The sequence below is a fragment of the Monodelphis domestica genome, chromosome 3, assembly GCF_027887165.1.
Source record: "Monodelphis domestica isolate mMonDom1 chromosome 3, mMonDom1.pri, whole genome shotgun sequence".
Classification (NCBI taxonomy): domain Eukaryota; kingdom Metazoa; phylum Chordata; class Mammalia; order Didelphimorphia; family Didelphidae; genus Monodelphis; species Monodelphis domestica.
Genome location: NC_077229.1, coordinates 163,741,339 through 163,752,325, shown reverse-complemented (window position 1 = coordinate 163,752,325; position 10,987 = coordinate 163,741,339).

Below are 10,987 nucleotides of genomic sequence, written 5' to 3'. Positions count from 1 at the left end.
TCAGAGGTAAGAATTAAAATCAGGTCTTCTTGGCTCTATCCACTATACCAGTGGTTTTAAACGAAAATAGAAACTGGGTTTAGTAAGCTATATATAAGAATCCCTGTCAAAACCACATATTAACATCATCTATGTTCCATTATACATTATTTATTTTGTTAAAACATCTCCTAGCTTTAATCTGCAGGAGTTTGATACCTCTGAACTACCCCCTCATTGCCTCTTAAAATTATAAATGAAAGGCTGAACAATGATGGATCATTAAGATGAAATTTCATGTTTTAATGACAAAAATATTTAGGAAATTTTATATTTCACTCAGAATACTGTTTTTATAGATATAGATATATATTTATAATAGGTCTTATTTATGGGAAGATTAACATATGAATGTTTTATGTTAAAAAAATCAGAACTACTTTTTATATAAGCCTGGTTAATATGAAAACATAAATACTGACCTCCTCCATAAGCATTATATGTGGACTTTTGCCCTCACTAGAACTCAGGTAGAGTTCTTCCAGCAACTCCATAATTAATTTGTTCCCCAATAGATATCCCATTCTAAAACTAGGTTTTGTTTTCATTGTTACCATTGTTCAGTAGTGTTCAACTCTATCTGACAGATACTGGAGTGGTTTGCCATTTTCTTCTCCAGATCATTTTACAAATTAGATACAGAAGCAAAAAGGATGAGATGACTTGCTGAGGATTACATAGTTAGTAAATGTCTGATGCCAGATTTTAACTCAGGAAGATGAGTTTTCCTGACCTTTAGTCCCAGCACTCTATCCACTGTGCCACCTATCTCACCCCCCCTAATCCCCCCCAATATCCAGATTTCAGAAGTATTTAGGCTGGTGACTTCATATATAACTTTTCTAAGAATGTATAAAGAAATGATCTCAACTTGTGGGCAAAATCTACCTTATACTTACTGAATTCCACCCTAGAGTAGAAATTCGAATAACCTGCCATGAGTAAGAATTGGGTACAAGAAATAGCCTCAGGCAGATTTAAATAAAACACTGACATTTTGAAAAATGAAACAAGTCTTTCTTTCTTCCCTATTCCAGCAGCATCAATATGGATACTTTGCTTCTTCAGACAGAAAAAAAATAGGAAATACTTTCTTTTTTCTTTTTTTTTCTTGATCAAGTAGCTACTTATTGTGAAGTTTTGGGGTTCTCTACAGATCTATATGGATAATGGTAATTTGCAAGTTACATAAGAATGAAATTGGAAAAAAAATTAGAATTCACCACATTCTCAGTCTTCCATTTTTGCAAAGTGAAACAGGCAAATCAGTAAGGCACATGGATGGTAGCCTTTTTTTTTTATACCATATAATGTATCAGCCATTATTGAAAGTAATTCCGAGACATACAATTGAAGACCATGATTTCCTTTTATTCCAAGTTTCTAATTTTATTAGGATTTTATTATGAATGTTTTGATAGTACTAACATATTTTACAGCATACCTCGTTGTTCTTAAGAGATAAGCAAATTTACTGTGACACTGTATTAGCAGGGACCGTGTCCTTGTCAAGGAACAGGAAGATGGGGTAGCACATTCGCAGGGACTGCAGCCACTGTCTCTGACCTGAAAACAGATATATTGAATTTAGTTTGTTGGACATAAGTTAATTATCAAGTTTCATCATATAAATTGTCTTCCAAGAGAAAAGGCAGCATGATGGCTCATTACCAGAGTGCTCCTCGCACAAGTTCATCGGAGCCCTGCTCTCCGATGCCAGGAGCCACTGTCTCAGATGGAGACTTTAATTCATGGTGATCCTGCCGGGTGGTTAATTTCAGGTTCTCTATTGTGGAGTGGCTGAGCATGCATTCTTCTCCCTAATGGGAATGGCTCCTGCTCTAAAAGAGGTTAAACATAAGGAACCCAAGTGGCCTGCCTTATTTCTGATCTACAAATAGTCTCTGGGATGCAGATGGTATGAAAGAGCCTGTCATTTTTTTTCCAGCAAGAAATATTGAGTGTATTGTTTTCTAAAAATTATTTGCTTTAAATAAAGGCAAAATTAGTAAACTGAGGCACTATGGTAGATGATAAAAAAATCAAGGCACCAAAGATCCCAGATCAATTTCTAGTAAAAGTGATATCATCTCTATAGCTTCATGATCAAGTTACTCTGTGAGTGTTTCTGTATTGAGAATAGATTTATATGTAAAAGCTTCAGGGCTTACCCCCCCTCCCCCTTACTGCCCTGCTAGAAATTTGCAGGTGATGAGAGAAACCTTCATTCTGATAAAAGAATAGGCCAAACTACTGATTGGAGAAAATTACATGAAGTTTTTTTAATCAAAGTCTCTGTGGTCTGCTGTCTGATTTTCTAGGCCAGATGTCAAATGTTTTTCACTGATGTCGATGTTGAAGTAATCACTAAGCCAATTCCAAGAATGAGTAAGTGAGATAGTAATAACATTTCATTTCAGGGTTACATAGGTTTCTTTCCCACCCCCAGACATGAACAAAGTAACAAGACCTCTGATTCAATATAATTAAATAAACTATTACTTTGAAAAATTTTGATAGAGTTTTGTGTGTGTATGTCATCAGTCTAAATGTGGACCTATCTGTATTCATATATATGTGTAGAAAGAGAAATTTCTTGAAATATGGGAACATATGTAGAAAGAAACCTTCAGCTAAAAGGCAAAAAAAAAAAACCTCCCCACATTTACTAAGTTTTCATATTTTTAAACATTTACATTTAATTTAAAATATAATTACATTTTTAGTATTTAATCTATTTTATGCAATTTATCTTCACTGCTACAGTATTAGCCAGGCATTTTGAAAATGCTGGAACTCACTAGAAAAAAAAAAGGGACCTTCTATTGGTCAAAATGGCAGATAGATGAGTCCCTGGCTTGACACACATTGAGCTTTATGAGTCAGCAAGTTATCTGGGCGGGCCTGAGAAATTGGACCAAAATAACATTTTGCCCTTTGATTTAGAATTTAATTGAAGCTGCATGTAAATATATAGTATTGTGCTTCTGCAATTTCCATCCCACTCACCAACACACTTTTCCTTTATCTGAAAATAGCCGTATTATAGAAGTAGCAGGTTTATTTAGGAAAGTGACAAATAGCTCCTGTGCCCTTCCAATCTAGCTAAAGACTGTGCAGGCTTGGGTCAGTTGGTAAGTTGAGTAGATATTACAGTCTTGCAAGTAATGTTTGGGTAATTGAGTCATCAAACATTTATGAAGGAATCTCCTACTTTCAAGGCACTGTGATCCTCTTACCCCTAGTGATAAAAAGACAAAAAATCTATATGTCCTTACCCTAGAGGGGTATACCTTCTACCTGTAGAATAGCACAAAGATAAATAAGGGCAAAGTATATTTAAAGCATTTTTAAGGGAGAGAATGCACTAACAATTGGGTAGGGGAAGATCAGGAAAGGGATGATGTAGGAATTGGCATCTAAACGATGTTGCATTTGAAAGTAGGAAGTCTAGGGGGGAGGCAGTGTATTCCAGGCTTGAACAACTTAAGCAAAGAAGTGTCATGGGCAGTGACCAGTCAATAGGCCCATTCAGCTGCTTAGAGAATTCATGAAGGAATAGCAATATGACACATTTAGCCTGTAAAATGCTTACATGCCACACACTTTCATTCCTAGTGTTCTCCAATTAAATCTCTTGTTTACTGTATCACGTCTAAGAAAAATCATTTCAGAGGTGTAGGACTCCTGTAACCTACATTTCAAGGTCTTCTATGGACTACTGATTCCCATCCATATAGATATGTGTTTTCTCCCTACTTCTGCCCCTTGGCTTAAAGTTCAACAGTCTTTCTCCACCCCCCCATTCCCCACCACCCCTATCAAAAAAAAAATATGAAAATGGAAGCAGAAAATTCCACATCAAGGGGTAAACTACTGTCTCAGGCATACTTACTTTGCTTCCCAGGAGGACCTCTAGATCTACAGGTTGATAATACATAAATGAAAGCCTGATAAGCAAAACCTCAGATAACTTGTTATAGTAGATGTGGTCAGGGACTAGCCATACAATTTCTTTGAAAACAAATCACCACTACCATCTCCTCAAATAATAATAATTTTAAAAACTCTTAGATTTTTAGGACTTATTTTGGTCTTTTAGGGTATCTTCCAGATGTCCATTAGCTTAACTTTCCTGATCTACTTAGGATTTAGAGTCGACACCTAATGTCATAAATGATAATTACAACACTATTTCAAATATGCCTTTTCCCATTAAAATACCATTCCTTGAACACTTTTGCCTAGATGTTTGTTAAGCCAATACTAACTATTTCTTAAGGAACTGGAAGAAGAAGACCTCTATGTAAGTAAATAACCTGGAATGGTATCCAAGACTGGCTTTGGTGTTATATACTGCACAATGTGCTATAGTGATGTTCCAATTTGATCAACTTAAATTTAAAGTTTGAATTTGCATTTAGTCACTTGTTACTTTCATTAGCTTAAATATGAACAAGGCAAATTATTTATTCTTAATAACTGTGCATTTATGTGTATAAGACATAAACTTGTAATTTCATCAAACATATAATACTCAGTCCAGAAACTCCCTCTACCACAATTTGTCTTTGACTTTTTATCTTAGAGAATTAACTAGAAAACTGAATAGTCAAACATTTTGCCCATAGATGCCCTGCTAGATAGTAAGTATCAGAAGCAAGTCCTGATCCTGGATCTTTAAGACTGCAAGGCTAAATCACTTTCTGAAGGCTCAGGATTTGGTAACAGGATTCCATGATTATGATTTTATCATTATATTTCAGATGAAGAATACAGCCATTATGGTCAGAGAACTTCCCTAAAAGTTTCTATAAAATGGGTAAATGGATTGTCCAGAGTCATACAGCTAGTGTCAGAAGCAAAAATTTAAATCCTTCTTTTTAAACTGCAAGGCCAACCCATTATCGATTACCCCAAGATCCTTCTCACTATTATTACCATCATCATTACCAGCCTTATTACTATCACAGTTGCATCACACTTTCATGTTTCTTTATATAATCATTATTTTTCTCAATTCTGGAAAAAAAGATAATGAAACATGAAAAAACAAATCCAAATTGCCATTATGTAAGAAAAAATGAATAGGAACCATTTATCTTAAAAAGATAGTCCCTTCGTTTGGGAGAGATATACATTATAATATCTTGATTAAGAAAATATATTGTTATGACATGAAGCATCTATTATTGTGTTTCTTTTCCGCACTCATCCAAGGCATTTTCATGCCCAGAAAGGAGCAATTCATAAGCCCCTTTCAAGAAAGCCAGAAACCAGAAAAAGTTTTGCTTTTACCTTCCAATTCTACCCATATTTATTTGTAAACCCTAATGCCCTGTCTAAATGTAGTCTATTTAGATTATTATTATTTAATCTCTAAAAATACACTTTGAATGAGTGGTAATATATGCAAGTTCAGGCTATCATAAGTTCATTTTAGAAAATACCTGAATCATTATAACATTCAGTAAGGAATAGAAAAGGGTAATGCAGACCATAAGCCATCCATAGCACTGCTAACAGTGTATTAGAAGCCATTTTCATTGTCACATTGCCAGATACTTTTTCAACTTAAAAATAAAATCTATAGACTATGCTGAATGATCTCTCTCTTGCAGGACCCTCATCCTACCTCATTGAAACACTGAGATAAGATATTCAATGGGTATGAATACTCTTTACTTTTCATTGGGCTTTAAAAAAAAAGGCCCGTGTAGCTATATTCATATTTTATGCTGAAGTGGGTCCCATTTCTAATTCCCATGACCAATGATGGATGAAACTCAAAAGGTATGAATTTGTAGCCAATAATTCAGATGCTTATAACTTTTGAAAGAATAGATTGAAAACTCTTATAAAGCTAGATCATAATATTGCAGATTATCCCTGGCTCCAAAAGTGTTTTTTTTTTTAACTCTATGATATTAACCTACCTTAGTATTTTGTTAGTTCTAATTCTGATCAAATAAAAAGACTTGAGCAGAATATCATAAATTAAATAGATAATTTTTAGCCTGACTTCTCAAGAAGGTTAAGAATGAATATCACATAAGTATCAATTTATTATTCTAAAGAAGCTTATATATTCAGACAATATGATTCAGTTTCTTCCTCTCAGACACAATTTTCATACTTATTTTGAGAAGAATAAATATGAGGAACTTGAACAGCTAAAAGAACATCTTTAGCTCTGTGTCCTTTTTGCAATTTAGTAGCCTGGGTCTTTTTCAGCAAAGTTTGTCTAGAAAATTAAAGTGATTATCCTCTAAGTATAACTTCTAGGGAATCGATTTTTAAAACCTTACCATCCTAATATATTTTAGGGTAAGTGTAGTCTGTGTGAAAGTCTCAATTCACACATACACAAAACAAACAAAAAATGCAGAGTTTTGGGAAAAGTCTTTTGAAAAATTGGAAGCAATCATTTTAAATTATGAAGTATCAGGTTTAAAAAAGGTTTCATAGAACAAACACATAGCATCTAAATTTAGCCTTGATGCAAGGAAAGAATTCATTGATAGAGGTGGAATGAGAGAAGGATATTCTAGATATGGAAATCATATGAGCAAAGGTATGGAGAGGAGAGAGGGCAGCACAACACTAGATGATATGATGATATGATGATGATAGCTAACATTTATAAAGCACCTACTATGGACCACTCTTAAGTGCCTCTACAAGTATCAAATTTGATCCTTATAACAACTGTATGAGGTGGGTGCTATTAATATGCTTATTTTACAGATGAGGAAACAGAGACAAACAGAGGTTAAGTGACTGACTCAGGGTCATAAAGTCCAGTTTGACTGCAACATGTAAGAAACTAAGGAGAATAGTGTAATATAAAGGTGGACAGGTAGGTTGGTAAACTTTGAATGCCAGGATAAAACTGTTATATTTTACTCAATCAGCAAATACAAAGCCATAGGAGTTTTATTTTTGTTTTTGTTTTTTGTTTGTTTGTTTTGTTTTGTTTTGTTCTAAATAGAAAGTGATAATAAGAGTGGTCTGTTAAGATTAATAACAGGGTAATGATGCATTTGGAAAGGTTACACTTGAATCAGGAAGACTTTAAAGATTATTAAAGACAATTGTAGGAAGGGGACAAAATATTATTTTACTTCTTAGAACTGAGAAATTCAGGTATGCATATTATCACTGAACGAATATTTATAAAGAATGTGGAATCTTCTAATTTTAAGATGAGACATGTTTTGAGATTATTTAGTTCAACCTCTTTGTTTCTCACATGAGAAAACAGAACTATAAGAATATCTTTTAAGCACTTATATCATTATTCCTTTCATAACAGGAAGAATGAAAACTGAACAAAGCAGAGAGAGTATGGGAGAAAATTTTTCTTAAACTAATGAAGTAGAACTTACACAATAATAACATTGAAAATTTGTGGTTTTTTAATTAAGTGTTTTTATACAACTGTACCTACACTAGATTCCTTTGCTCCAGAATACATTTTACATTTTTCAGGCATAAATCACATATGAAATTGTTTATAAACTCTGAAATGGATATGTTTAGATAATTTCTACAAATGACATTAAAAAATCAAAGCATATTTATCCCTGTGCCTTTTCCTATGTTTAGGAGCAGGTTTATAAATGAAAAGCAATCATTAAAACATTGTGAGAAATTCTAGATATATAGAAAGAAATGCTAACTCCTAATACAAATATAAATATATGTATATGTATACATATATGCTATAATATATACTTATGTAATATATTTATTTGCTATATTTTCAACATATATACATATATCTATGTTCATTGTACCATCTTCCTCATCCATTCTGAGTGTTCCAGACATAGCATATCAATTATTGTGGACTGAATTTGAGACTCAGAGTAAAATTATTTACCCAAAGACTTATAAACTTAGAACCAAAAGGTTCCTTAGAGATCATGTATTTCACCTTCCTCATTATACACAGGAAGAATCAGAGACTCAGAGAAGTGAACCAATTAGCTTGAGGTCACACAGGTAAGTATCAAGATCAGAATTTGAAAACAGGTCCCTTCACAACCAGTTTAACACCTTGTCTACATTCCCAAACTGTCTCTTTGATCTGTCCCAAATGAACACATCAACTGATTTAAAGAAGAGTTATTCTTGGGACAGCCATATGGACACTTTCTGACTGTGTGGCCCTGGGCAAGTAATTTAATTAACTCCAGTTGCTTAGTCCTTACTACTCTTCTGCCATGGAACCAATATTTAGTATGAGTTCCAAGACAGAAGGTAAGGATATTTTTTCAATGTAAAATTCTTGTCTCCTAAGAGTTTATAATTTAAATTAAATTATATTAATACAGACCAATACTGAAAGAAGTCATATGAAAAGGATTCACATTTATGCAATGCTTTAATATTAACAAAATATTGACAATAGAATTAAAATGTGGTGAATATGCTTGTAGAAAAAAAAATTATTTAAAGAATGCCCTTGCCAAATTTCTGTTCACTTTAGGGATGGTAAGGAAAAACAAATTATTCTTGAAAGAAAGAGCAAAAGAAGTCATCCAGATCAGAGGAAAGTATTGTCCCTTTCCTGATCAATCTGGGCTGACTTGATGGGGAGTAGAGATTTCAGGAGCCATCTGGATAATGAAGAGCTATGAGGCAGGTGTTCATTTTCATAAATGGCAGAAGTTGGATATTCTTCTCTGTTACAGATATGGCTATTTTTTGTTATTTTTGATATGTTCTTCCAATTGTTCTTGAACTAATTATGTATGATATTATTCTCTAAATTCATTTTAGTTTTTCCCCAGAAATTTTTTCAGTCCTCATTTTCCAGGCTAGGTAGTTCAGGAGAAACTTAATACCAAAATCAGGGCATTATTGTCTAATAAAAATCACCCTATTTATCTTTTCTTCTTTTCACAGTGAATACAGTATTTTGTGAAGTGGCTTGTTCTATCTCTGTTTCACTCTTTAAATTATGTTCTTAATTCTTTATAATTATAATATATTATAATATGTTTATAATATAAATAATATATAAACCCTTAATTCTTTATAATAAATGGCCCTTTTAGGTTAAGTCAACTTAAAAAAATTCATCAGAACTATGATAATCTCAATCCATTTGCACTTTTATTTGCTCATTCCTAAGACTTATTTGGAATCTAGTGACTAACATCTTTGGAATAGGTGGGGTATGAACACTGCCTGCTGCAGAATAAAGGCTGTGCTCAGAATTCATGGCATTGAATGGATAGCTCAATCAAATAGAGAGGGAGATGAGTTTGTGGCAAAAAACAAGAGGAGGACTTGTCCTATTCTCTCTCCATCAAAGACTGAGAAGCCATTCAATGAACTAAATCCTCTAGTATTTTCCCACAGAATTGCACAGGATGAGAATCTGGGCCATCTCCCGGGAGTGTATTGATTTTTATTTTAGGGACTACTGCATAACTTACCAAACAGATAAGAAAAATCATTAGGGAGTGATACAGAGTGCCCTTTGAGTTCACTGGGGAAAGTTTCATAGATGGGAGATCAGATTTTTATGCTTCTTCGCTATTATACTGCTCTAATGTGTATTTCTGGGTCTTCCATCAGAATAGATCTGTGATACTTATTTTCAATCCCATGATGCCAGCCTTAATGTGATGAATAGTTGGATCTAGAAGTTAATTTTGAGGCATTTTAGTACACACTCCCTTCATCTACTTGATTCTTGTTTCCCTTGTGCCTCTCCTAACTCTTTTTCTGGACCCAGATTTCCTGCTTTTCTTCAAATGAAATCATTCAAATTCCCATAATCTTGTTTCAAAGGTTCATTTCCCACTTGAATGGTGATTTTTAGTCAAAGTACTAGTATTTCAAAAGATCATGAATTTAGAGCTGAAAGAAACTTTAGAGACCATTAAGTAGAACTCCCTGATTTTGTACATGAGGAAATTGCAGCCCAGAGAAATTAAATGACTTGTCCAGGGCTACATAGATATTGAATGTTGGAGGCAAACCCAGATCTTCTTGATTTTGATATAACACATTAATCACCATGAACTCTGATAAGCATGATGTATGAGACAGATGATATTTTTTGAGAAATAATACACCTAGATTTTGTTTTAAGAAAACCATTAAAAGCACTCCTTGTTGCAGCTTCTAGGTGGCTCAGAAGACAGAGTGATAGCTCTGGAGACTAGGGGACCTGGGTTCAAATCTAGCCTCAGAGGCTTTCAGCTATCTGATCTAGGGCAAATCACTTAACTCCATTTGCTTAGTCCTTGTCTCGCTATCTTGAAGTTGATACTAGGACAGAAGATAAGGGTTTAAAAAACAAATAAACTAAAGTACTCTCTATTGCCTTCAAGTTAAGCTAAGTACAAAATGTTATTTACAATATGCAAAATGATTGACTTCCAAAATGAAGTTACAAAAAGGCTATATTATGACATGTGTATATTAAAAATGCATTTGTTCTTTTGCTGATGGTACATATCTTCACATAAAATAAGGGGATAATTATGGCAACCCACAATCCTTACATAATACTTAATATCACTAAATTATGTCAGTTTTCTTAAGCATGAGTGGCCTCAATAATCTAATAGAGAATAGCAATAAAATATCATAGCACACTTTTCTAGTCAAAGAAAAAAATTATAATTAAGACAAATTCTCACAAACTCTTGCTAAATTAAAAGGCAACACATTGCATCTAAAAGAAGTTTAGCTTGGAGTCAAAAAGAACTGGGTTCAAATCCTGCCTTTGGTTCATATTAACTGTGTGATCATGGACAACTCACTTAACTCCTCAGTGCCCTGGGAAACACTGTAAAGCCATAGACAAGATACAGATATGGTTCAGATAAGGGATGGTGGGGGGAGATCTACCAGCGATATTACATACGCACTCTCTCCTCCTGCCTCCCTGTTAAGTTATTCCCACTACTTTTATTTTTTTAAG